We start from the raw sequence: 26506 nt of genomic DNA, 5'->3' as shown, positions 1-26506 counted from the left end.
TAAACTCTCTGCATCATCCCATTGGTAGTGCTGTAGTGTACAGTGAAGTGGCCAGGACTTCCTGGTATGTTGTGTTGAGTTGGCTGGATGAGATGAGAGTAACAGAGTAACAAGTTGCTAATACTGTAGGTCCCCATAGTCTCACTGACTTTACACTCATGTTTTTATACTTAAAAAACATTATTTATTTAGTTCCTCAATCGTCTCTGTCTCTCCCAGTCTGTTCATATCTTCTCTGACCTCCACCCTTCTCTCTTCCTCTCTCCTTCTGCATTCTCTTCCCTCTCTATTTTTACACTGTTTTCGCACTTTCTTTTCCTACATTTTTCTCTCTCTATACACTCTGGCCTGTCTGTCTGTCTCTCTCTCTCTCCATCTCTCTTTGCGTCTCCCTTTCTATCCTTCCTTCCCTCACTCCCTTGATTGGTAGAAGACTGCTGTCCTGAAGCGCTGAAGCCTGACCATGATGTCTAGGGAAATCAGAGCACTTCCTCCTCCCGTATGGTAAGCCCAGCAGTCCACATTCACACACGCGCATACACACATTCAAACACGCAAAAACACATGCGCACACACACAACTCAAACCTTAGCCACAGCTCAAAATGGGAGAGGAGTCATGTTGCGTTGGGAATATTTGTTTGATAGAATTCTCTAGTGAGAGCAGATAGAGTTTCTGAGCTAAGGAGGACCCAACAAGTCTGGTGCAGAGAAAAACAAACTCACACACTAAACACACAGACTCACGGTGTAGATAAAACATCTGCACACACACACACACACACAGTCTCACAAAGTGGAGATAAAACATCTGAGCACACACACACACACGTTGAATTCAGTGATCCTGTTCTTTGTGATGGCACAGCACTTCCAGGAAACGCCTGAAGTTTGTCTTTATTTCTTTCTTCTCCAGTCAGCAGCCAGCCGGGTGCAACTCACTTCCTCTGATAGCTTCACAGAACAGAGAACTTCTCCTCAAAGACACACCACATCTTCTCTCCTTAGGATTCTTTAGGACGCAACCACTGAGGCAGATGATGAATAGTGTATAAGTTAGCAGTAAGGATATGCATGTGGGGCATACAGACAGTATTTCCTTAAGTGCAGGGGATTGAAGTTGTTTATATAACAGGAGATCATTAGTGGCCTTCAGAGCGCAATGAGGCTCTTTGCACCACTAGAAGCTTAACAGAATAAGTCAAGAAAGTCAAGTCATGATGCAGTGAAAACAGCAGAACCTTTTAAACTCCTGTTGACTCAACACTAGTAACTCTCTATGGAGGCACACACCCAGACACAACCAGACTCTACCCCCCCAGCCCCTCCTCTCTCTGATCTGCAGGTACAGCACCACGCCTGTATTTTTGTAGTGACTGGGTGTATTGATACACCATCTAAAGTGTTGAATTAATAATGTCAACATGCTCAAAGGGATATTCAATGTCTGCTTTTTGTATTTTTACCCATCTACCAATAGGTGCCCTTCTTTGTGGCACTTCAAAAACCTCCCTGGTCTTTGTGGTTGTATCTGTGTATGAAATTCACTGCCTGACTGACGGACCTTACAGATAATTGTATACTTAAGCAAATTCTTACTCCTGAACTTATTTAGGCTTGCCATAACAAAGGAATGTAATACTTATTGACTCAAGACAATTCAGCTTTTCATTTTTAATTTGTTTGTAAACCTTTCTAAGAACATAATTCCACTTTGACATTATGGGGCATTGTGTGTAGGCCAGTGACACCAAATCTCAACATAATACATTTTCAATTCAAGCTGTAACACAACAAAATGTGGAAAAAGTCTAGGGGTATGAATACCTTCCAAAGGCTGTATAGCTTATCACTGAGCGCATGGAGCTGAACCGGGGACTGTAGAGGGGACTTAGGGAGAGTTATTTAAACACGCTCCTCATCTATCTATCTCTCTCCTACACCCGCTCTCCTCTTCCTCCACTCACTCAGTCCCTCTCTCTTGTTGTGTCAGCAGTGATAAAGACAGGTTTACTTCCACCAAGCTACTGAATTATCACAGAGAACATTCTTATAGAGGGCGAGAGATACAAACACGCACGCAAGCACCACACACACACACACACACACACACACCCCATAATGTGGATGACACTTCAATATACAACTACTTGCTAATAAAAGAAAGTCCCAGTCACTGAGGACATATTGACATATAATACCGTTTCCCCTGGAGAATGGATGGAGCCAGCCATCAGTCTCAACACACAACCCAATCTAAATGGCCCTGAAATTTTTAAATTACATTTCAGAAAAGGATTTGCTGCGCATCAGCAGAAATTCACACGAATAAGTGTATGCATGTATGTGTTTGTGCATATTTGTGTGTGATCAAAATAGGATCCTGGTATTTGTCCTTGTGGGCCCTGCATTCAAAGCATCGATTCTCCGAGCAGATTATTATTCCAGATTGTTTTTTTAAGACCAGCGGCTTGAGTCTACCTTCCCCTCAGCAAGATCATTCTAATTCATAACCCCCCAAATTAGTTATTGACTCAGAATAACGTCTCTGCCATTCTCAATGAGTGGGGCTCTGCATCCCAAGATGCATGTTGTCTGTCTCCTCCCGGCATCATATGTCCCACAGCCTGAGACAGAGAATAGAGACATCTGGCTGAGACCCTACCAGAAGCTAGCCTGGTTCCAGATCAGAACAGCCAATGACGATGAGTTGGTTAGACAGCACAAACAGATCTGGGACCAGGCTAGCAAGAAGCTATATGACAGCTTAATTATCATCAGCCAGCAAAATGTCTGAAACACAGAAACATACAGGACAAAATGTTTTGCAACGGAAAATTAGACTTCTTATTGGACAAGTTCAGCTAGTACAGTTGAAGTCGGAAGATTACATACACCTGAGCCAAATTAATTTAAACTCATTTTTTCAAAATTCCTGACATTTAATCCTTGTAAAAATTCTCTGTTTTAGGTCAGTAAGGATCACCACTTTATTTAAGAATGTGAAATGTCAGAATAATAGTAGAGAGAATAATTTATTTCAGCTAAAATTTCTTTAATCACATTCCCAGTGAGTCAGAAGTTTACATACACTCAATTAGTATTTGGTAGCCTTAAATTGTTTAACTTGGATCAAACGTTTTGGGTAGCCTTCCACAAGCTTTCCACAAAAAGTTGGATTTTGGCCCATTCCTCCTGACAGAGCTGGTGTAACTGAGTCAGGTTTGTAGGATTGTTGCTCGCACACGCTTGTTCAGTTCTGCCCACAAATTTTCTATAGGGTTGAGGTCAGGGCTTTGTGACGGCCACTCCAAAACCTTGACGTTGTTGTCCTTAAGCCATTTTGCCACAACTTTGTTTCATCAGACCAGAGGGCATTTCTCCAAAAAGTACGATCGTTGTCCCCATGTGCAGTTGCAAACCGTAGTCTGGCTTTTTTATGGAGCTTTTGGAGCAGTGGCTTCTTACTTGCTGAGCGGCCTTTCAGGTTATGTCGATATAGGACTCATTTTACTGTGAATATAGATACTTTTGTACCTGCTTCCTTCAGCATCTTCACAAGGTCCTCTGCTGTTGTTCTGGGATTGATTTGCACTTTTTGCACCAAAGTACGTTCATCTCTAGGAGACAGAACGGTATGACGGCTGCATGGTCCCATGGTGTTTATAGTTGCGTACTATTGTTTGTACAGATGAACGTGGTACCTTCAGGCATTTGGAAATTGCTCCCAAGGATGAACCAGACTTTTGGAGGTCTACAATTTTTTATCTGAGGTCTTGGCTGATTTATTTGGATTTTCCCATGATGTCAAGTGAAGAGGCACTGAGTTTGAAGGTAGGTCTTGATATACATCCACAGGTACACCCCCAATTGACTCAAATGATGTCAATTAGCCTATCAGAAGCTTCTAAAGCCATGACATCATTTTCTGTAATTTTCCAAGCTGTTTAAAGGCACAGTCAACTTAGTGTATGTAAACTTCTGACCCACTGGAATTGTGATATTGTGAATTATAAGTGAAATAATCTGTCTGTAAAAACCGTACTTGTGTCATGCACAAAGTAGATGTCCTAACCGACATGCCAAAACTATAGTTTGTTAACAAGAAATTTGTGGAGTGGTTGAAAAACGAGTTTGAATGACTCCAACATAAGTGTATGTAAACTTCCGACTTCAACTGTACCTCCCTATTTTCACTCCATTTTGGAGTGTTTTATCTTTCGTGCCTACTGAACAAAATCCAGGAAGACACTCAGGATGCTATGACGAGACATGGAATACAATGACAGGACCTGGGACACAACAAGCATGCAATACAGACAGTCAAGGACAAGGACAAGGACAGAGAATCAGTGTCCAACTCAAATATCGGACTATGGAATCATCTGGGAAAGGCAACACCTCTACTTCACACAGTCATGTTGTCTACCTCAGTGTGACCTCTGATGTGTCCCCCTCCACCATAACCGCATCGTCACCACTGTCCCACCAGTCACCTCCAAACCCCTACTTACCGTCAGTCAGCACTTCTGCCTGGAGCTTCCTACCCCCATCCTCATCCACTCAGTGAAAGTCAACCATGTGAAGCTGCACAGTACTGTAGGGCTCTCACTCTCCAGACCCATCTGCAGTTAAACTAAACCCTGGTCATGTTCACTAACAATAATGTTCTGAAATGGAGTGAAATTGAACAATTAGAACACAGATTATAATTTCCCCAAAAGAAAAGGAAAAGTGTTTTGCTATGGAGGGCTGGTCGCCAAGCATTTCGTATTATTCTGTTACATGTTACGTTTCGTATGGTATGTATTCATTTTTGGATGTCCATCAACCATTTCGTATGATATGAATTTGCTAAACTTACAATATGTTATGAATTTGCTAAATGTACTAAATATTACAAATTAACTAAATGTAGGATATGTTATGAATTCTAGCTTGGTGGCTAAAGTTAGTTAGCTGGGTTAAGGTTAAGTTTAGGAGTTAGGTTAAAGGGTTAAGGTTGGGTTTGGGGAAATGTTAGCTGAAAAGGTTAAGGTTAGGGTTAGCTAACATGCTAAGTAGTTGCAAAGTAGCTAAACAGGTGTAAGTATATAGTTGAAAAGTTGCTAAATAGCTCAAATGCTAATGTTGTCTGAGATTTTAGATTTGAACTTGCAACCTTTGGGTTGCTAGACATTCACATTATACGCCCACCTATCCACACCAACCAACCAACCCACCCTATGTTCATTTAGCCTTAAGTAACCATTTGTCTTATGTAACCACACCAAACGTACCATATCATACTAATATGAGTGTATGAACATTGGATTCATGTTTACTATGTTACATCTAGTCTATGAGACCAGGCTAAGTGCTCAGCTCTACTGAACACAACCTATGCTCTGTAGGGCCTGTCTCTGAAGCAGTGGGCATTGCTACTAACAGTGAGATGTATATTCCTTATTTGCTATTTGGTAAAACTAACACCAGATATCTTACTTTTCAACCCCAAGGAAAGATGGAGCCATAGAGGGATGGAGCCATAGAGGTTAGGAGCCATAGAGGGATGGAGCCATAGAGGGTTGGAGCCATAGAGGGTTGGAGCCATAGTGGGATGGAGCCATAGAGGGAAGGAGCCATAGAGGGAAGGAGCCATAGAGGGAAGGAGCCATAGAGGGAAGGAGCCATAGAGGGAAGGAGCCATAGAGGGAAAGAGCCATAGAGGGAAAGAGCCATAGAGGGAAAGAGCCATAGAGGGAAGGAGCCATAGAGGGATGGAGCCATAGAGGGATGGAGCCATAGAGGGATGGAGCCATAGAGGGAAGGAGCCATAGAGGGATGGAGCCATAGAGGGATGTGGAAAGGAAGAGGGGCTTTTAGAATAATCACTTCATGAGGCACATTAAATCGCTTCATGCATCACAGAGTCACAGGCCTGTGAGGAACGTGCCCTCCCACTCTCCTCCCTCCGTTTCTGTGTGTAACCCTGTGGACACACACACACACACATGGGTTTAATGCATCACAGCGTCACAGGCCTGAGAGGAACGTGCCCTCCCACTCTCCTCCCCCCGTTTCTGTGTGTAACCCTGTGGACACACACACACACACACACATGGGTTTAATGCATCACTGCTACTCTCTCTCTCTTTTCCCTTTTTTTTGTTCCTGAAAACTTACAATTATATACTTTTAACAGTGTAACTGATTTGCGAGTGGGCGACAGTTTCACATTTCTATAAACTAGCTGAGAGTGAAACATGAATATTTTAAGCAGCTTAGCGTTGATTTAAATATACTTACTGGGAGTCTGCTGGTTGTGGGCCAGGACATGGTGTAATACCCAGAAAGCTGCCACTGCTAAACTCTATTTGAGGGAGCTGATCATTCAGACTGGCAGAACTAAGGCCAATAAAGTCAATTATTTCACAGAAATATTTTTTATATTCATTTTACAACCCTTTGAAAAAAAGGTGATTTTAAGATAGCTCTAGCCTAGCGTTGAGAGGAGGGTGATTATATATACACACAGCAGAGAGAGAATCCAAGAGGCAGAAAATATCTAGCAATGAAGGGTAAACACAGGGGCCATTTTGAGACTGTTTAAGTAAAGAGGAGAAGAAGAAGCAGTCTCTCTGGATACAATGTGCAGGAGATAACCGGGGATGCCATGCATTTTTAGTAAATAAGATATAGGACATTTATTTAATCAAAGACACACTGCGGAAGAATTTATGCAGGTTGGTGTTTGTGCCTTAATATTTGCTTATCCACATATCTTCTAATGTAAAAGCCTGGAAGTGGAAAAACCCCCTCTTCCGGGAGAGAGGAGAAGAGGGGAGGAGACTGCATGGAAGGCTGCAGGTGCAGTCAAAACACACCACACCTCTAGAAACCCCTTCCAGTTCTCTGCTGCCAATGACTGGAACGAACTACAAAAATCTCTGAAACTGGAAACACTTATCTCCCTCACTAGCTTTAAGCACCAACTGTCAGAGCAGCTCACAGATTACTGCACCTGTACATAGCCCACCTATAATTTAGCCCAAACAACTACCTCTTTCCCAACTGTATTTAATTTTAATTAATTAATTAATTTTGCTCCTTTGCACCCCATTATTTTTATTTCTACTTTGCACATTCTTCCATTGCAAAACTACCATTCCAGTGTTTTACTTGCTATATTGTATTTACTTTGCCACCATGGCCTTTTTTGCCTTTACCTCCCTTCTCACCTCATTTGCTCACATTGTATATAGACTTGTTTATACTGTATGTTTGTTTTACTCCATGTGTAACTCTGTGTCGTTGTATCTGTCGAACTGCTTTGCTTTATCTTGGCCAGGTCGCAATTGTAAATGAGAACTTGTTCTCAACTTGCCTACCTGGTTAAATAAAGGTCAAATTAAATTAAATTAAAATAAAAATGAAAGCTCCTAGAGAAAAATGATACCAGCTATAATGTCACTTAATCCAACCAATGTTAGTTCATACATAAAAAATAACCAAGCAGGATAGGACTACAACATGGGGAAGTTGTAGTGATTGTAATACTGTCAGCCTGTTGCAGTAATGACTAGGTAGGGAGAGAAGAAGAACACCTTTGCAGGAAGTGGTCTTTAAACCAGGACATGAACTGGAAAACCAGCCATTGGAGGGTTACATTTTCAGACACAGCTATGGTGTCAATTTCATATCATCTGGTTGAATTCTCCTCAATAAAGGACTAAATAATGAGATTTAGCCTACAGCCATCCTGTGCCAACCATGCAACATTACAGTATACTGTCGTCCTCCACAAAAATACCTATCAGACTGGAAACACACAAATCTGTAGTGTCTTCCTTCAAACATATAATCATAAAAACGTCCATCCTACCCCACTTCCCAGTCCTACAAGCCACACAGATTCAATTAGTATAAAATATGATAGGCCTATGAGGAAATGAAATCAATAATGTTCAACATTGATGCCTGTCAAAATGTCAAGCTTCCACCCATTGGCACCCCCTGTGGCAACCCTCTTTCTCATTAAAAACACTTCCTAGGCATTATTTGACCTTGACCCCTGTCCCACTGGCTCCCATATTACATTATGCGCGTGCGTTGCAAAATATATTTAAACATACGTTATTCAATTAGTGCACCCACACTGCTCGCGCGCGCCAATGACCGTCTGCGTTGCCAAGGGCTAAAATTAGAAGTCAGTTCGATTTGTGACGCTGAACGCGATGCAAATCCTGACTCTCCCATCTCCCCCTTGGTTTATAGAAGCAGATACCCGCGTGCCATCTCCTCTTTGGTTATACCCACGCGGGTGATTGAAAGATTCATTGAGTTCGGTCGGTCATCGTGGTAACTATGAAAGTCAGATGCCAATCGCCATATAAAGTCCAAAGAAGAAAAAGCCTGGAAGGAGGAGAGATGACTAGAAACGATTCGGTTGACCGTTTTATGTGTGGATCAATTGTCAGAGTAGCAGACTTTGTGCATTTCAGGTAAAATAACAACTCAACCTTTTTATCCCAGGACAAATTAGCTAGAAACAGTAAGCTAGCTAAATAGGACAGATTAGCTAGCAACAGCAAGCTAGGTAGCTAACTTGCCATAAATGTTTAATGCTTTTTGAGATGTCCCCAAATTAATATAATTGGTTCCGTTTGTTTTGATATTTCATCCTCCGTGTCGTGATCGCGTTTGGTGTGGGGGGGACAAAATCAATTTGCACATAGACTGTTTGGGTACGGTGTTAGGCAACATGCTTACAGGCGCAGATCTCTCGTTCCCTCAGGTCATGCCAAGGTCCTCTCCGACGTTGTGTAAGCCTCATCACCTAGACTTTCTGATGGGAAGAGAGCTATTTTAAATGTAACCTTTATTTAACTCGGCAAGTAAGTGAAGAACCGATTCTTATTTACAATGTTGGCCTACCCCAGTCAAACCTGGACGACGCTGGGCCAATTATGCGCAGCCCTATGGGACTCTCAATCACAGCCGGATGTGATGCAGCTTGGATTCGAAACAAGTACTGCAGTGATGCCTCTTGCACTGAGATGCAGTGTGTGTGTGTGCGCGCATCTGTGTGATATCGTTCCTTATAACTCTCCTCTGCCCCTCAGGTTTATCACCAGCCATAGCTGCAGTGTGTGATTTAACGGCGACAACGTTGGTTAAATGTTGCTCTTTTGGCAACAGATAAATGTTTTACTGATGCCCACATGTCATAAAACACCCCTCTCCTTTGACTAGAATAGGATGCATTATACTGGCCACCGACCGTGTGAGCTACAGTTATCACACCATTAAGACATTAAATTGATTTAAAATTGATTTTTCTACACCATTTTGGACCCATCTTCCCAAGCAGTTATTGGTGCTAGAGGTTCTGATGGCACAATATATAAACTCTTGACCCCTGCCTGCTCCCGACCCTAAGCCTTCCCGCCGACCTGTACCTCTGCCTGACCTGACCTGTCTTCTGCTTAGCCCCTGTTGGAAAATTAAACAGACTTTGACAGTCGGCATCTGGGTCTTACTGTGATTCCTGATAGTTCCAGCAGAAGCAATCCCAATGCTGGAGTTAAGCACTGATTTCTGAAAAGATTCAAAAAGTTGATATCACCCATAACCACATAGAAACACAACACTTAAAAAATATATCAGTCTCTCTACTAGATGGTTCCATCAGGTATTATTAGTTTCTTCATAGAGGTCAAACTCAGTTCAGCCCACAGTACACCAGCAGCAAGCATGTAATTGATATGATACCTTCCTTACTTGCCCTGTGAAGCTGACCTCTAGTATGACGATGTACATCTCTGTCTGTGTACTAATTAAAGCCAGGGTATGTGTAGGTCCCCTGGCTTGCATGCCTCTGGAAAGTTATTGTAAACATGTATCATATGCCATCCAGGACCTCTATATCAGGCGGTGTAGACCTGAGCATTTTCCAAAGACTCTAGACACCCAAGCCATAGACTGTTCACTCTGCTACTGTCTGGCAAACGGTACCGGAGCATCATCTCTCTGACCGACAGGCTCAGAAACAGCTTCTACCCCTAAGCCATAAGACCGCTAAATAGCCAGACTGCTAAATAGTTCACTAATGGTACTCAAACTCTCTGCACTGAGTATATCTTGCACGGACCCTACGGACACTCACTAGGCTATATACTGTAAACGAACCATATACACACTCACTAGGCTATATACTGTAAACACACCATATTCACGCTCACTAGACTATATATTATATGCAGATCACATACACACTCACTAGACTATATACTGTATACACACCATATAAACACTCACTAGACTACTGCATAAATACCCACGCGGGTATTTGCTCCTTTGCACCCCATTATTTTTTTATTTCTACTTTGCACATTCTTCCATTGCAAAACTACCATTCCAGTATTTTACTTGCTATATTGTATTTACTTTGCCATCATGGCCTTTTTTGCCTTTACTTCCCTTCTCACCTCATTTGCTCACATTGTATATAGACTTGTTTATACTGCATTATTGACTGTATGTTTGTTTTACTCCATGTGTAACTCTGTGTCGTTTTATCTGTCGAACTGCTTTGCTTTATCTTGGCCAGGTCGCAATTGTAAATGAGAACTTGTTCTCAACTTGCCTACCTGGTTAAATAAAGGTGAAATAAAAAATAAAAAAATTAATAAACATACACACTCACTCACACAAAACCCACACACTTTCACATACACACACAACACACACATGTATACCGACACAACACAAACACACATGCATACATATTACACGCACACACACTACTTTTACACTCATCATTAGCTGCGGAAACGCTAAGGAAAAGCAGAGCAAAAAAGGTGTGTTTTAAGATCCCTTTTAAATATATCCAGTTCCGGCCTCCCTCAGGTTCTCTGGCAGGCTATTCCAGAGGCTGGGGGGCATAATAACTAAAAGCTGCCTCTCTGTGCCTCTTGGTCCAAGGTTATTGTGATAGTTAAAAGGCCAGTGCCAGAGGACCTGAGGGACCTACTGGGCACATAACTTAAAGGTATGTCTGATATATATTGGGGTACACAATTGTGGATTGATTTCAAATCTAATAGAATAATCTTACAATTAATTCTAAAACTCACAGGTAGCCAGTGTAGAGACTTTAAAACCGGTGTAATGTGCGTTGCAGCATTCTGTATGTTTTGCAGTTGACCAATTGATTTCTTGGATAAACCAGACAGAAGAGCGTTACAGTAGTCAAGCCTGCTTGTAATAAAAGTATGAATGAGTCTCCCTGTATCAGCCTGAGATAGAAACAGACACACCGTGGCAATGTTCCTCAGGTGGTAAAAAGCTATTTTGGTCACATTCCTAATGTGTGACCAGATATTGGGTTGAATCTAAAATGACACCTATGTTTTATCTTTATTGGCCGTGAATTCAAATCTGCGGCCAGATTCTCTCTCTGTACTTTGACTCTAATAATAAGTACCTCGGTCTTGTCTTGATTTAGCTGGAAGAAGTTGTGAGCCATCCAAGTATTTAAATCACTAATACAGTTTAATAATCTGTGGAGATAAAATCCTCTGAGGACACAGAAATGTAAAGTTGTGTATTGTCTGTGTAGCAGTGAAAATCAATGTTGTGCTTTCTTATAACGCTGCCAAGGGGTAACGTATATGAACTGAACAATACCTGACCCAAAATCAAAACATGTGGAACGCCACGTGTGATATCTATTTTCTCTAGTTATGTTCACAAAGGGTGACAAAAAACTCTCAACTGGTAAAATAGGTCCTAAACCAACTTAGAACTGGACCAGAGAGGCCAACCCACCACTCTCGTCTGTCCAGAAGGACACCATTGTCAACCGTGTCGAATGCAGCACCTAAATCCAAGAGTAGGACAGAGAGCTGTTTGGCATCTATGTTGGCTCTAAGATCATTCACCACTTTAACTAAGGCTGTCTCTGTGCTGTGGTGGGCATAAAAACCACATTGGAACTTTTCTAAAATACAGTTGGTACAGAATTTTGCTTATGAATGGAAGGTTGGAGATTGGCCGAAAATTGCTAAGAGCTGAAGAATCGAGATTACTTTTCTTCAGAAGGGGTTTCTCCATTACAGTTTTTAGTGCAGTGGGGAAAGTGCCCGTGAACAGGGAGTGATTAACAATAGCTTACACTTCTTCAGGTATGCAATTAAAAACTGTTTTGAAGAAGGTTGTGAGGATAGGATTGAGATGGCAGGTAGAAGGCTTAAGTTGTGATATCACTTTCCTGAGCATGTCTGTGTCAACCAGAGAAAATAACTCCATAGTGCCTTTACGTGGTAGGCTAGGGCACATATCATCAAACTTCTCATCAGGTCTTGCTTGACTGATACCAAGCTTAATGTTCGCTATCTTATCTCTGAAATATGCTGCAAACTCATCGAATTTAAATGTATCTACCTCGTACCTCTGCACATTGATCTGGTACTAGTACTCCCTGTACCAATTCTGCATCGTTGGGAAGGGCTCGTAAACAAGCATTTCACGGTAAAGTCTACACCACTTGTATTCGGCGTATGTGACAAATACAATTTGATTTGATGTATCAGTTTATCCTGTCATGTTCTAATTTGATTGCAAAAACAAGGTGGTAATGCACTCACAATAACCTAAACTACCTTCAACATATATGGTGTAATTATGAATATACCTAATATACTGTATGAATATTAAATAAATGAAAAAGTTGGATTTTACTTTAAGGTGGATACTATCACAATCAAATCTAATACATATCTAACTTGTGTATCTTTATGTTGTTATCACTATAGGAGGTCAAAGGGAGCAGTCACACAGTGACTGAAGGGAAGTGGTTCCCATCAGAGGAGTGCTGGAGGTCGTGGGTCATTCTAGACAAATGGACAGTCAGCTCCATGGTGGATAGACTGGTCAAAGAGAGAGTAAGAGCCGCTGAGAAACTGCTCTTCGCTCCTCTCTCCCTCTTACTCCAACTATCCCTTTATGTCTCTCTCTATATACAGGTACCTGCCAAAATAAAGGAATCACGAGCAAATTAGGGATACAAAGTGTATTGAATTCAGGTGCTTCCACACAGGTGTGGTTCCTGAGTTATTTAAGCAATTAACATTCCATCATGCTTAAGATCATGTATAAAAATGACCAGCATGTGAAATGTATTGTCAATCAGTGTTGCTTCCTAAGTGGACAGTTTGATTTCACAGAAGTGTGATTGACTTGGAGTTACATTGTGTTGTTTAAGTGTTCCCTTTATTTTTTTGAGCAGTGTATTTACTGAAGACTCATCTCTTCAGTAGGTCCTATGATTGAGTGTAGTCTGGCCCAGGGGTGTGAAGGTGAATGGAAAGACACTGGAGCAACGAACCACCCTTGCTGTCTCTGCCTGGCCGGTTCCCCTCTTTCCACTGGGATTCTCTGCCTCTAACCCTATTACAGGGGCTGAGTCACTGGCTTACTGGTGCTCTTCCATGCCGTTCCTAGGTGGGGTGCGTCACTTGAGTGGGTTGAGTCACTGACATGATCTTCCTGTCCGGGTTGGCGCCCCCCCTTGGGTTGTGCCGTGGGGGAGATCTTCGTGGGCTATACTCGGCCTTGTCTCAGGATGGTAGGTTGGTGGTTGGAGATATCCTTCTAGTGGTGTGGGGACTGTCCTTTGGCAAAGTGGCTGGGGTTATATTCTGCCTGTTTGGCCCTGTGCGGGGGTATCGTCGGACGGGGCCACAGTGTCTCCCGACCCCTCCTGTCTCAGCCTCCAGTATTTATGCTGAAATAGTTTGTGTCGGGGGGCTAGGGTCAGTCTGTTATATCTGGAGTATTTCTCCTGTCTTATCCGGTGTCCTGTATGAATTGAAGTATGCTCTCTCTAATTCTGTCTCTTTCTCTCTCTCGGAGGACCTGAGCCCTAGGACCATGCCTCAGGACTACCTGGCCTGATGACTCCTTGCTGTCCCCAGTCCACCTGGCCGTTCTGCTGCTCCAGTTTCAACTGTTCTGCCTGCGGCTATGGAACCCTGACCTGTTCACCGGATGTGCTACCTTGTCCCGGACCTGCTGTTTTAAACTCTCTAGAGACAGCAGGAGTGGTAGAGATACTCTGAATGATCGGCTATGAAAACCCCTCATAGCCTGGTTCTTCTCTAGGTTTCTTCCTAGGTTCTGGCCTTTCTAGGGAGTTTTTCCTAGCCACCGTGCTTCTACACCTGCATTGCTTGGTGTTTTGGGTTTTTGGCTGGGTTTCTGTACAACACTTTGTGACATAAGCTGATGTAAATACATTTGATTGATTGAAGATTCGGTTCATGAGTTAATGGTTTCACTGAGTGTGCCTCAAATACCACTTTTAGTGTGTAAGTGATTGTAAAAAACTGTAAAGTAATGTATTGTGCCTCACCATATTGACTGCGCTAGGTCTATGTCACATATTGTCTTGTTGTCTGTTTCAGAGAGTCTTGGAGCTGGATGCCGCTGCAATTCAGCACGTTTATATTTACATTGATGAGGCTGGCTTCAACTGAGCCAAAAGAAGGGGACGGGGACGGAACATTATTGGCCACCGTGTCATTGTGAATGTCCCTGTACAGCATGGTGGGAATATCGCCATGTGCGCAGCCGTTAGCCAGCAAGGCGTCCTCCATCACCATGCCAACCTTGGTCCCTACCACACTGCCCTTCTCATCACATTCCTGGACACACTACATGGCATCCTCATTCTAGCCGAGCAGAGGGTGGACCAGAACAGTCCAGGTATGTTGTCATCTGGGACAACGTGAGTTTCTACCGGGCTGCTCTGGTCTGCAACTGGTTCATCGACCACCCACAATTTAGGGTTCTTTACCTCCCACCATATTCCCCATTCCTAAACCCAATTTAATATATTTTTTTCAGCATGGCGATGGAAGTTGTATGACCGCCATCCCCTCGCACGCATGCCTCTTCTCCAGGCAAAGGAAGATGCAAGCGGTGAAGTGGATGTGGGGGCTTTCGGCGGCTGGATCAGTCACTCCGGAAGATTCTTTCACTGCTGTTTAGCCAGATAGAACATGGCTTGTGATGTAGATGAGGTGCTGTGGCCAGAACAAAATAGGAGGCAGGATGCAGCCTGAAGTCGTTTTTCTTACATTTTGCATGTGCTTTTGTCTTTTTGTTAGAGTTTTGAAAGAATGAGCCAATTTCATTTTGTATTTTTGTACAGAAAACCCTTTATCTTACTGAATGTTTTTCCTGGTTTTCTCCTGTTTGGTATCGAAAGTGTTACATATACAGCATTTGAGAAATAAATTACAATGTTTTTGTTACTGTATTGCATTTGTGTGTTTATTTGAGTATGTATACATTGTTACAGCAATCTTTACAACCGGTTACAGTGTAACACTGAATGCAAAAGGCATAAACCTACTGCTGGGATATTCATAGGAGGGTTTTGTGTTGAGCAAATCAGTGTGTTGTTGGTTGGTAAACTATTCATATGACACGTGTCATTTTGATGCAAAAATGTATATATTTTGGAAAGAGAAACTGTCTGGAAGGCAGTGTTTGTTTTTGCTAGATTTGTAGAGTTTTGTGTTTGTAGTTTTGTGTTTTAGACTTTCGGGAAAATGGGCCAAAGATTCAGCAAACGTGTGTAAACAATTGTGGGGAAACTGTAAGACAATTTGTTGGCAGTTACCTGCATATCTCTTTCTCTTCCCTTTCTGTTTCTCTCTCTCATCAACAATATTATTCAGTAGTCCATGTGTTGACTCAATGAAGCTAGTTGACCTGAAACATGCTAGCTACAGTACATACACAGCATAATATAGAGCAGAATCCCAGTTATAAATCAGGACACTATCATGCCACCATGTTCTTTGTCAAGTAAATATTCTAAATAATCCTCCCACAACAGCACCTGCAGCGTGGTGGAGTGAATTTCATTTCACTTCCTACCTGATGTATAAACCCCTCTTTTGACAGAGTCTGCTTCACACCTCTGAGCCACATAACCCATCAAGTGAGAACAGTTGGAGAGCTCATTTACTGGCAGGTGTGAAATGGGCATGTTGGTTTTTATAATAACTCATATCTCCCACTTCGTGCGCGAGTGTGTGTGTGTCTGCGTGTCCAAACAATTCTCCCCTCCTAACGATGGCGCTAAACTGTAAACAGATCATCTGAACACATTAGCCAGGCGTTCAATAGAGACTGGTTCTGCCAATCACCTTCATTTTATACTTAACTACTAACTCTCCCCCGCACCTCTCAATGATCCGCTTAGCCAAGCATTGTCTCTAAGTAGCTCGCATTCTCCGCAAATCTTCTTATTTACAAGTTATATGAGGGGAGAGGAAGGAGTGTGGAGGAGGGAGCTTTTGTTCTGTGTGTTGTCAGGCTTTCTGTTATTGACAGGCTCTTTTTCCTGAAAGCTTTTAGAAAGTTGTTGTGTGAAGGACTGGGAGTATTTCTCATTTTACTCTGCTGTACATAATCATTAGATACTAAACTGCTGACTGCCCCTCCATACAACACTGATGAACACACCTGACCTTACCATCGCTCAGTTTATCAGAGCTTCCAGAGGTTATATCCTATTGATGAACACAGTAGAGGCTGACTGGAACAGACGAGCGAAACATATCCTCCTATTCTAAATCAATCAAGCCTCCAGGAGGACTGTGCAAAGCGCATCTGTTTAGATAACAGTATACAGGCAACATATAGACAGACGCTCAACAGTTCAGGCAACATATAGACAGCAATTCTAGATATGGATAGTGACATGATGTCTTTTGGGAGATAAAAAAAACAATCAGATTGTCATTCTTGATTAACTGATAAACACAATGTCCTCAGTCAAAAGCTGTAGGGGTGGGGCCTGCCTGCCTGCCTGCCTGCCTGCCAGCCAGCTAGCTAGCTAGCTGCCGATGTCTCTACCTCCACCAGGCTCCAGTCTTTATCCCAGGAGCAGTGATAGAATGTGATGACCTGACGGAACACACAGGACACTTCCATCCACCATCTGTGTTCTACAGAAGAACAGCTACTGTATTGTACTCTACTGTACCAGTCATTGAAATATAATCCATAGATTATATTTCTATGGTACCAATGTTGTACACTGGATCCCCTACCCCACACACGCACTGATTTACAACTCGCCCTTGCACTAGAGACTGAGAAGCACTGACAAGGTGATTGCTGACTGCACTGATCAAAAGGCAAGATGGTGCCGACAGGATAGGGAAGCTCTGCTTCTAGCTTCTAAGTACAAACATTTCTGTCACGTTCTGACCTTAGTTCCTTTGATTTGTCTTTGTTTTAGTATGGTCAGGGCGTGAGTTGGGTGGGTTGTCTATGTTCCGTTTTCTATGTTGTGTTTGCGTTTGGCCTGGTATGGTTCTCAATCAGAGGCAGGTGTCGTTAGTTGTCTCTGATTGAGAATCATACTTAGGTAGCCTTTTCCCACTTGTGTTTCGTGAGTGTTTATTTTCTGTGTCTGTGTGTTCCACACGGAACTGTTTCGGATGGTATTTTCACGTGTCGTTTATTGTTTTGTTTCAGTGTTCGCTTGGTTTAATAAAGAGCATGAACATGTACCACGCTGCGCATTGGTCCTCTGATCCTTCTGACTACTCCTCCTCAGGAGAGGAGGATGAGAATCGTTACAATTTCATGACACACAAAATAACATCTGTTAAACTTGTGTATGTGACCAAATAAATATTATTTGATTTAAAGCACAGAAATAACCTACATCCCTTAATAACTAATTCTGTTGAAACATATTGAAGGATTTCCTTATCTAATGTAAAATAAGTCTTAGTGATTTATGCAGCCAAAACTAAAGTAGTAATATTTTAAATGTACAATATAAGATTGGCTGTGTCAATAATGCTTTACCTATCAATTAATAATACAGTATTATTTTATTATTTTTGAGTTCAAATGAATAAATAAAAGCATTATGACTAATAATAGTATTAAACATCGTTTTGCAGAAGGCTGCTGAGAGGATGGCTCATAACGGCTGGGATGGAGTAAATGGAATGGAATCAAACACATTAATGACATGAAAGTTAGTCAACCCGGAAAATTTGAAGAACTTTGAAAGTTTCTTCAAGTGCAGTCGCAAAAACCATCGAGCAAAATGATGAAACTGGCTCTCATGAGGACTGCCACAGGAAAGGAAGACACATAGTTACCTCTGCTGCAGAGGATAAGTCCAATAGAGTTAACTGCACCTCAGATTGCAACCCAAATAAATGCGTCACAGAGTTCAAGTAACAGACACATCTCAACATCAACTGTTCAGAGGAGACTGTGTGAATCAGGCCTTCGTGGTTGAATTGCTGCAAAGAAACAACCACTAAAGGACACCTATAAGAAGAAGAGACTTGCTTGGGCCAAGAAACACGAGCAATGTACATTAGACTGGTGGAAATCTGTCCTTTGGTCTGATGAGTCTAAATGGGAGATTTCTGGTTCCAAACACTGTGTCTTTGTGAGACCATGAGTAGGTGAACGGATGATCTCTACATGTGTGGTTTCCACCGTAAAGCATGGAGGAAGAGGTGAGATGGTGTGGGTGTGCTTTGCTGGTGACACTTTCTATGATTTATTTAGAATTCTAGGAACACTTAACCAGCATGGCTACCATAGTATTCTGCAGTGATACGCCATCTCATCTGGTTTGCACTTAGTGGGACTATCATGTGTTTTTCAATAGGGCATTGACCCACAACACACATCCAGGCTGTGTAAGGGCTATTTGACAAAGAAGGAGAGTGATGGAGGGCTGCATCAGATGACCAGGCCTCCACAATCACCCGACCTCAACCCAATTGAGATGGTTTGGGATGAGTTGGACCGCAGAGTGAAGGAAAAGCAGCCAACAAGTGCTCAGCATATGAGGGAACTAGTTCAAGACTGTTGGAAAAGCATTCCTCATGAAGCTGGTTGAGAGAATGCCAAGAGTGTGCAAAGCTGTCATCAAGGCAAAGAGTGACTACGTTGAAGAATCTAAAATATAAAATATATTTTGATTTGTTTAACACTTTTTTGGTTACTACATGATTTTATATGTGTTATTTCATAGTTTTGATGTCTTCGCTATTATTCTACGATGTAGAAAATCGTTTTTTTTAAACTTGAATGAGTAGGTGTGTCCAAACTTTTGACTGGTACTGTATATATTACAGTATAATAGAAGCATATAATTAGTATTATTAACATAAACATTGAATGTTACTATTTACTTCTAAATGGTCTTACATGTCTTTAATGTGTTTGATAGCATTCCATTCACTCCATTCCAGCCATTATTATGAGTCGTCCTCCCCCCAGCAGCCTCCGCTGATGTTAGCTGTATACTGCGTTGTGTCCTCAAAAAGGATAACTCTGTCCTATAACCCTAATGACGTGTAAAGCTGGATAACACGGTCTTTAAAAAGAGCAGGGAGATTGTTTCACAACTGCAGCCAAAATAAATCTGCTCCTTTAACAAGCCTTCCACTAATAGTGTGTTTCTGCTCTTGTAGAATAAAGCAGTGTTCATACACCGGCGTGAGGAGGCGCTTTCCGCTGTCAGTGGTGCTGAAACTTGCCATCTGGACCTGCAACGTATAGCAGGCGTGGCCGTCCTAGCGAGGCATATAAAGGGTCGTTTGGAGATTATGACTTTGTGAACACAAGTGTGAGTGTACAGAAAGTGTATCTTCAGACACAAAGATTATCCGGGGGCACATACAGAGATGGATTACCAGGGGGGAAGAGGGGAGAGAGTGGTTGAAGCGTAGACCAATACTTAATGCTTTCCTACAACTCTCCATGTTCTGTTTGTGAGAAAGCGCTGTCAGATTGGCGCGTGGTAGCAGCAGAGGCCCAGCTTGTTGCCATAGTGGCAGTGCATTACAATCAGGGCTTCCGGTGCGCGCACGCGTGTGTGTGTGTGTTTTCTGAAAAACGAACAGACTACAGTTGCAGTGGATAGGTGAATACAACATGATGTAAAATTCTTTAGAGGGATAAAGAAAATGACAGTAATAACAGGAACGGTCGTGATGCAGTGAGAGGACACAGATAATTGTATATGTACAATTAAAGCACACTCCTGAAAACTGCTGATCACATTGCCTACCCTTTACAAACTGTGTTCTTTAGCCCCTGAGGGCTATGCAAGTGCAGAAGGTAGCCTATATACAGTTGAAGTTGGAAGTTTACATACACTTAGGTTGGAGTCATTAAAACTCATTGTTTAACCACTCCACAAATTTCTTGTTAACAATCTATAGTTTTGGCAAGTCGGTTAGGCCATCTACTATGTGCATTGACACAAGTAATTTGTTCAACAATTGTTTACAGACAGATTACTTCACTTATAATTAACTGTATCACAAATCCAGTGGGTCAGAAGTTTACATACACTAAGTTGACTGGGCCTTTAAACAGCTTGGAAAATTCCAGAAAATGATGTCATGGCTTTAGAAGCTTCTGATAGGCTAATTGACATAATTTGAGTCAATTGGAGGTGTACCTGTGGATGTATTTCAAGGCCTACCTTCAAACTCAATGCCTCTTTGCTTGACATCATGGGAAAATCAAAAGAAATCAGCCAACACCTCAGAAAAAAAGATTGTAGACCTCCACAAGTCTGGTTCATCCTTGGGAGCAATTTTCACACCATCCCAACCATGAATCAAGGGGTGGCAGCATCATGTTGTGGGGGTGCTTTGCTGCAGGAGGGACTGGTGTACTTCACAAAATAGATGGCATCATAAGGCAGAAAAAAAATTGTGGAGATATTAAGGCAACATCTCAAGACATATGTCAGGAAGTTAAAGCTTGGTCGCAAATGGGTCTTCCAAATGAACAATGACCCCAAGCATACTTCCAATGTTGTAGAAAAATGGCTTAAGGACAACAAAGTCAAGGTATTGGAGTGGCCATCACAAAGCCCTGACCACGATCCTATAGAAAATGTGTGGGCAGAACTGAAGAAGTGTGTGCGAGCAAGTAGCCCTACAAACCTGACTCGGTTACACCAGCTCTGTCAGGAGGAACGTGCCAAAATTCACCCAACTTATTGTAGGAAGCTTGTGGAAGGCTATAACACAGAATTTTTACTAGGATTAAATGTCAGGAATTGTGAAAACCAAGTTTAAATGTATTTTGCTAAGGTGTATGTAAACGTCAGACTTCATTTGTACAGTGCAATACTGATAGCCTACCCTATGTTTGTTCTGTAAGCCTATGCAGTCTTTCCTTGGAGTCGACAATGGAAGAGATGTGCTCAGTTAGAACAATGGATTCCTTTAAATGGTTGCTAATAGTAACGTACCGAACTCAGAGCGAACAACGAAAGGGAAGATCAAACTCTAGCATGTATCCTTTGCTTCACGCTGCTGGCTGTCACTATCAAGGCTCGCTGTGTTCAATAGTTGCGTAGGCATTGACTGTACAGCACTCATATTCAACTACATGGCTTGGTTGGTTAGGGTTCTTTCTGTTCATAATCGGACACGTCATACTTCGAGAAATGGACGTGTTTAAATGCGTTTAAATGGATGGGGGATTTAGCGCGCATTTCTCCAATCAGGATTCATCCTTTTTTTGAATGCGTCTATAACAAGAATGGGTCTTGTGTTGATGTCGGCCATGAATAGGCCTATATGATCCAAATATCTATGTAACTAACATTAATGTGAGGTAATGATCAACATAGGCGCCACGTTTGTTGCCAACTGTTGCAAGCTTTCTGGCTACATGCTCTCTCTCTCTCTCTCTCTCTCTCTCTCATTCTCATTATTTCTATCTCTCTCTCACACACACTAGGTTTATTATGCAAACTTAGAAATATCAGCACCATAGCAACAAGTTCCACCAATAATTTATTCTCCAACATAAATGATTCACCAACAACATGGCACTTTGGCATGAAGACATAATCAGACACTGCTATTTGGAAAAGTTGCTTTTCCTCCATCGCATATTTGAAACAAGTTCCACGAATGATGATCAAATCCAGTTATGCATAATTGTAGGCTATATATTTTTCTATATGGACTCCAGTTGTACTAGTCTGCTGTCGGATCATTCTGCATGGAAATGTTGTCATGCATTAAAGTTTCAGGACAAAAGAGAGAATGCAATGTCCCTAGACAGCTGTGGTAAACAACACCGTGCATAGGGGTAGTAGTTATTTAGGGGATGTGGCTCCGGGGCGCACGCGCTCACTCCAATAAGTCTGGGACAAGAGGACCCGTGGGGTCACGGCAACACGTCTACTAGGAAGTAATATAAGACAGCTATGGCGCCCAGACATGAAATGACAACAGTTACAGAGTTAGGGAATAGCTAGGCTACTACATCAAGACAGTAAGAATGTTTAACAGAGAAGGAAAATAGCAATCTTACCAAATCTTAAAACATGTGGCATCCCGCGAGAATATCCCACACATAGTAATAGCAGCAGTAGAAGCCTGACGGTGCACCTGAATCTCGCTTTACTTATGAGCGGGGAGGTAATCTTCATGGTGTCTGTGTGATGCCACAGTATTTATTCCCTGGATCAGTAGATTCCCCCGAAATGTTTCTTTTGACGTTAAACAGGGTGACGGCCCACGGCAAGATCACGGCATGGTCAGTCAGGGAGAAGGTATCATTCGTTTCCCCAGATCCATTAGCAAGCGCTGCGTGTCCAGCTCACTGCGCCAAGAAACAACCTTCCCACTCAGCTAACGGTGGGGCATCCATGATAGTCTGGGCAAATCCGGGAGAAATCCATTCACGGGCGGTCTGAAAGAGAGATGGACATGAAAGGGGAATAAGGGGGGTTTGAGTTTCCAAGTCAGAATCCCTTCTCAAGAGACGAACGCTGGCAGAATTGGCTAGCGAGGCTAGCGAGCCTAAACCTTCCAGGCAGTCTCAGCTGTCTGAAGCTAGCATTCTGCTGCACTGCCGCACAGCATCTGACGTCGAGCCAAGATTAGTGTGAGCGCGAGAGAGGAAAGATTGGGTATATTTCGCAGGTGCTGCTGACCACACATCGCTTCCGATCCATATCTGACATCGAAATGGCCATCTTTCCCCGGGTGTCTCGTGCTGGCACCCGGTACTTTCTTTATGTTATTCACGGTTTTGCTCGGTTCATTCAATGGCCGTGGCTGCTGACAGTGGACTGGTGCCATGCCGAGCGATTGTAAAATCAATCTATGATGTTAAAAAGATTGCCTCTCTAGATCGGAATTGCTCAGCCTTGGAGTCGTGTGAGAGGTTTGTGAACCAAAACTGTCACAAGTCCAATTTTGATGAATAGCCTATTGCTGAGCTAATGTTTTTTTCACAGAGCTATGCTGTCACTGAGAAAGACTTGCTTTTCGATGTTCTATTTTTACTAGTTTTGACATTGTACACTCTTAGAAAAAAAGGTTCTGGATAGAACCAAAAGGGTTCTATGCTTGCTTCATATATAGCACTCCTAAATGCTCTATATAGAACCGAAATGAGTTCCATTTAGAACCCTATATGGAACCCAAGGGTTCTATAACGAACCAATTTTGGTTCAGTGAAGAAGAACCCCTGGGGTTCTGATAATAGAACTATAAAAGGGTTCTAAATATAACCTTTAGGGGTACCATATATGAAGCAAACAATATAACCCTTTTTGGTTATATTCAGATTTTTTTTAGTAGTGTACTGCTAAACTTCATGACAATGTTAACATAGAATAATAAGGGATTCCATTTTGGTCATCAATTGTCAATAACATGGGCTGAGTATTGTAGCACTGTAGAACTTTCATAAAAACATATATATTAAAAGTTGTGAAATAAGTTTATTCTCAGATCATGTAATTCAAAAGTTATACAGCCAATATCAAAGTAGGCTTGTTGTTAAATTATTTGTGAAGTTATACAATTAGAAGGCCATGATTTCTGTCATTAAATTAACTTCAAATTTCAAGAATATGTGTTCTGTTTCATAGGCCTAAATCTATGGATATGATTATAGATGGCAATTATAAATAATATTGTCTGGAGTGGTTAAGATATAGAGAAGGCCTAAAACCATTTTAACATTGTATTTGTCATACAATCTAAACGCCAGGACCATACAGGGTACGACATCACTTGGAAACGGACAGGACTAGCCTATTCTACCTACACACAGTCCAAAAGTACGGGCAACAGTTATTAAAGATGCATTACACTTGGATGTAATTTGTATCTCTAAATGCATAATACTGTTACATTAATGTATACGTATTAATTATATAGATATTAATCATGAGCATATTATTTGTGTCATTAGTTCTATACAGTAGATGCAATATATTTGTGTTCCATTTCACTAAAACCACGCCAGGTGTAGTTGTATTCACTTTCACTGGCCGTATGTGTAGACTTGTGCAGCGCGCATTTCAGAACCATGGACAGCGTCGCGGTCACCTTCGAACACTACTCGAATTAGACCTAACTTTACATAGCCTAACCTATGTTTGTTTGATGATAAACTGTATGTTTCTTTGTCTTTCTTTTTTCACTTTGGATATTTAGAGTTGCATATAGCCTCTGTCGTTATTTAATGAACAGCTCCCGAGAGCATTCGACAAGTATTTCCGAACAGGAGAGCTTCTTGCGTCTGCGTTTCAAGCCGCCCGAGAAATATACGAGGGGCTGTGAAACACTTTTATTGCAGTCCGTGTTTGAGACTGCTGCATGAGACCCCAGGTGGATTTTCGATGGTGTAGCCTCCAACGGCGTCAATAATATTTCCGAGTAATGCAAATTGACTCAATCAGCTTGACTGAAAGTAAGACAAACGCCTACTTACTAACTCCAAGTATGCCTACGCCCTTTCTTTCTCCGTTTGACAAACCGACCGCAATAATCTGCCTTTACAAAGACAGATGTGATCGGATTCCTTCTGTTATGTAAAGCCATATGATGTCTCGTTTAATTCCTTGTGTAACATACAAATATAGCTAGGCATTTACATGTTGGCTTAAAACCCGAGTGCCGTTCCATGTCCATATATGAGTAAGAAATGGTCTTTTCACTCTCCCTCAATAATAAATAATACAAATGTGCCGAGATGACCCAGTAAAAAGTCAACGATCGACAGGGATTTATGGTGATTTAATTGCCTATAGCTGTCATAAAATGTACATTAAATAGAGCGACAGATATGGATAAATGCTTCTGAGGTATTTTTGAGGATAAATGCAGTGACTTTTAACAGTTTACTTGTTTGTAAAGAAATCATATGCGCCTCATTTCTCTTTAAACTAACCGTTCCAATATATGTATTTTTCCATCTGGTTTGAGAATACCATACAGCTGACCGAGGATGAGGAAATTACGCATGGGATCCATGAAGATAACTACAATTACACTGAAATGTTTTTCTGTGGCCATTACTAAATTAAAACATTGTCAATGTCATACTTTAACATGTGTAGGCTAAGGTGAGTGCTTTACAACGTTATACACATGAAGCCAGTCGCGCGCAATGAGCGAATAGAAGTAGGGAGTTGGCGGTGACTCGCGCACAATCAGTTGGCACGGATGCCAGTTGTAAACTCAAACTATTTCTGCAGGGATTCTTATACATATCCAGTTTAACGTCCAGCTTTTTCTGGTTACTTTGTAAGAGCTCTCCAAATAGCACTTTGGGCATGATCGGTGCTGTTTTATGGCACTGTGCAATATCCATCTACCATCTGATCATAAACTTGATTTAGGGCTGTGGTGCGCGCGGGTTATGTGCTCATCAGCTGTGGAATTTACATGCGCAGCCAGTCGGTTCCTTTCCACCCAGCCTGATTACTCATTATCTATGGATCATTCATAAAGCGGATAACTTCAACGCCACTGACAGCCACGATTTGTACGGTATTCATTTAATGACCCCATAATGTATTTTCAACCCCACAACATTGTATGCATCAGCAACGAGAGGAGGGACTCGAGAGGGGACACGCATTTTAAATAGTAAGACAGGTCACGTATCGACATGGTTTTGTCCTATTAACTAACAATTCGAAACCTTTAAGACATTGTAATTGTTTCTACTGGCAGAGGTGCGCAGAGCGCACATTGTGACACGACGCGCCGCATTCCCAAAATATAAATGCACCATTCATCATCGAATAGACTAGTGTAAATGAACCGGTGTAAATCGGGAGACTTAGTTGTATATATAATCGTCACGTTTTGTGTGATATCTTCGATGAAAGAGACGAGGTGGATAGCCTAATTCTCTCACTTCTGTCTCACCTGTAAAATCCAACATACTAGGCATTCGAACCTTACACACCCAAGCAGAGGGGAGTACAAGCTGTTAAATTACACAAATAACCGACAGAGAATCATACAATTATGAAAAAGGATGCGACGCTTACCTTCGATTAGAATGAGCTGAGAAAGTAGTTGATTTGTTCCGATAGAGAGACGAGCCAGATCGGTTCCTTCAGACTCGCGTCTCGCTGCGCTCCGCTCCGGCCGTGGGGAAGACACGCCTCCTGTTGG

Source organism: Oncorhynchus kisutch, linkage group LG2 (assembly GCF_002021735.2).
Source record: "Oncorhynchus kisutch isolate 150728-3 linkage group LG2, Okis_V2, whole genome shotgun sequence".
Taxonomy (NCBI): Eukaryota; Metazoa; Chordata; class Actinopteri; order Salmoniformes; family Salmonidae; genus Oncorhynchus; species Oncorhynchus kisutch.
Note: the sequence above shows the minus strand (reverse complement) of the source record.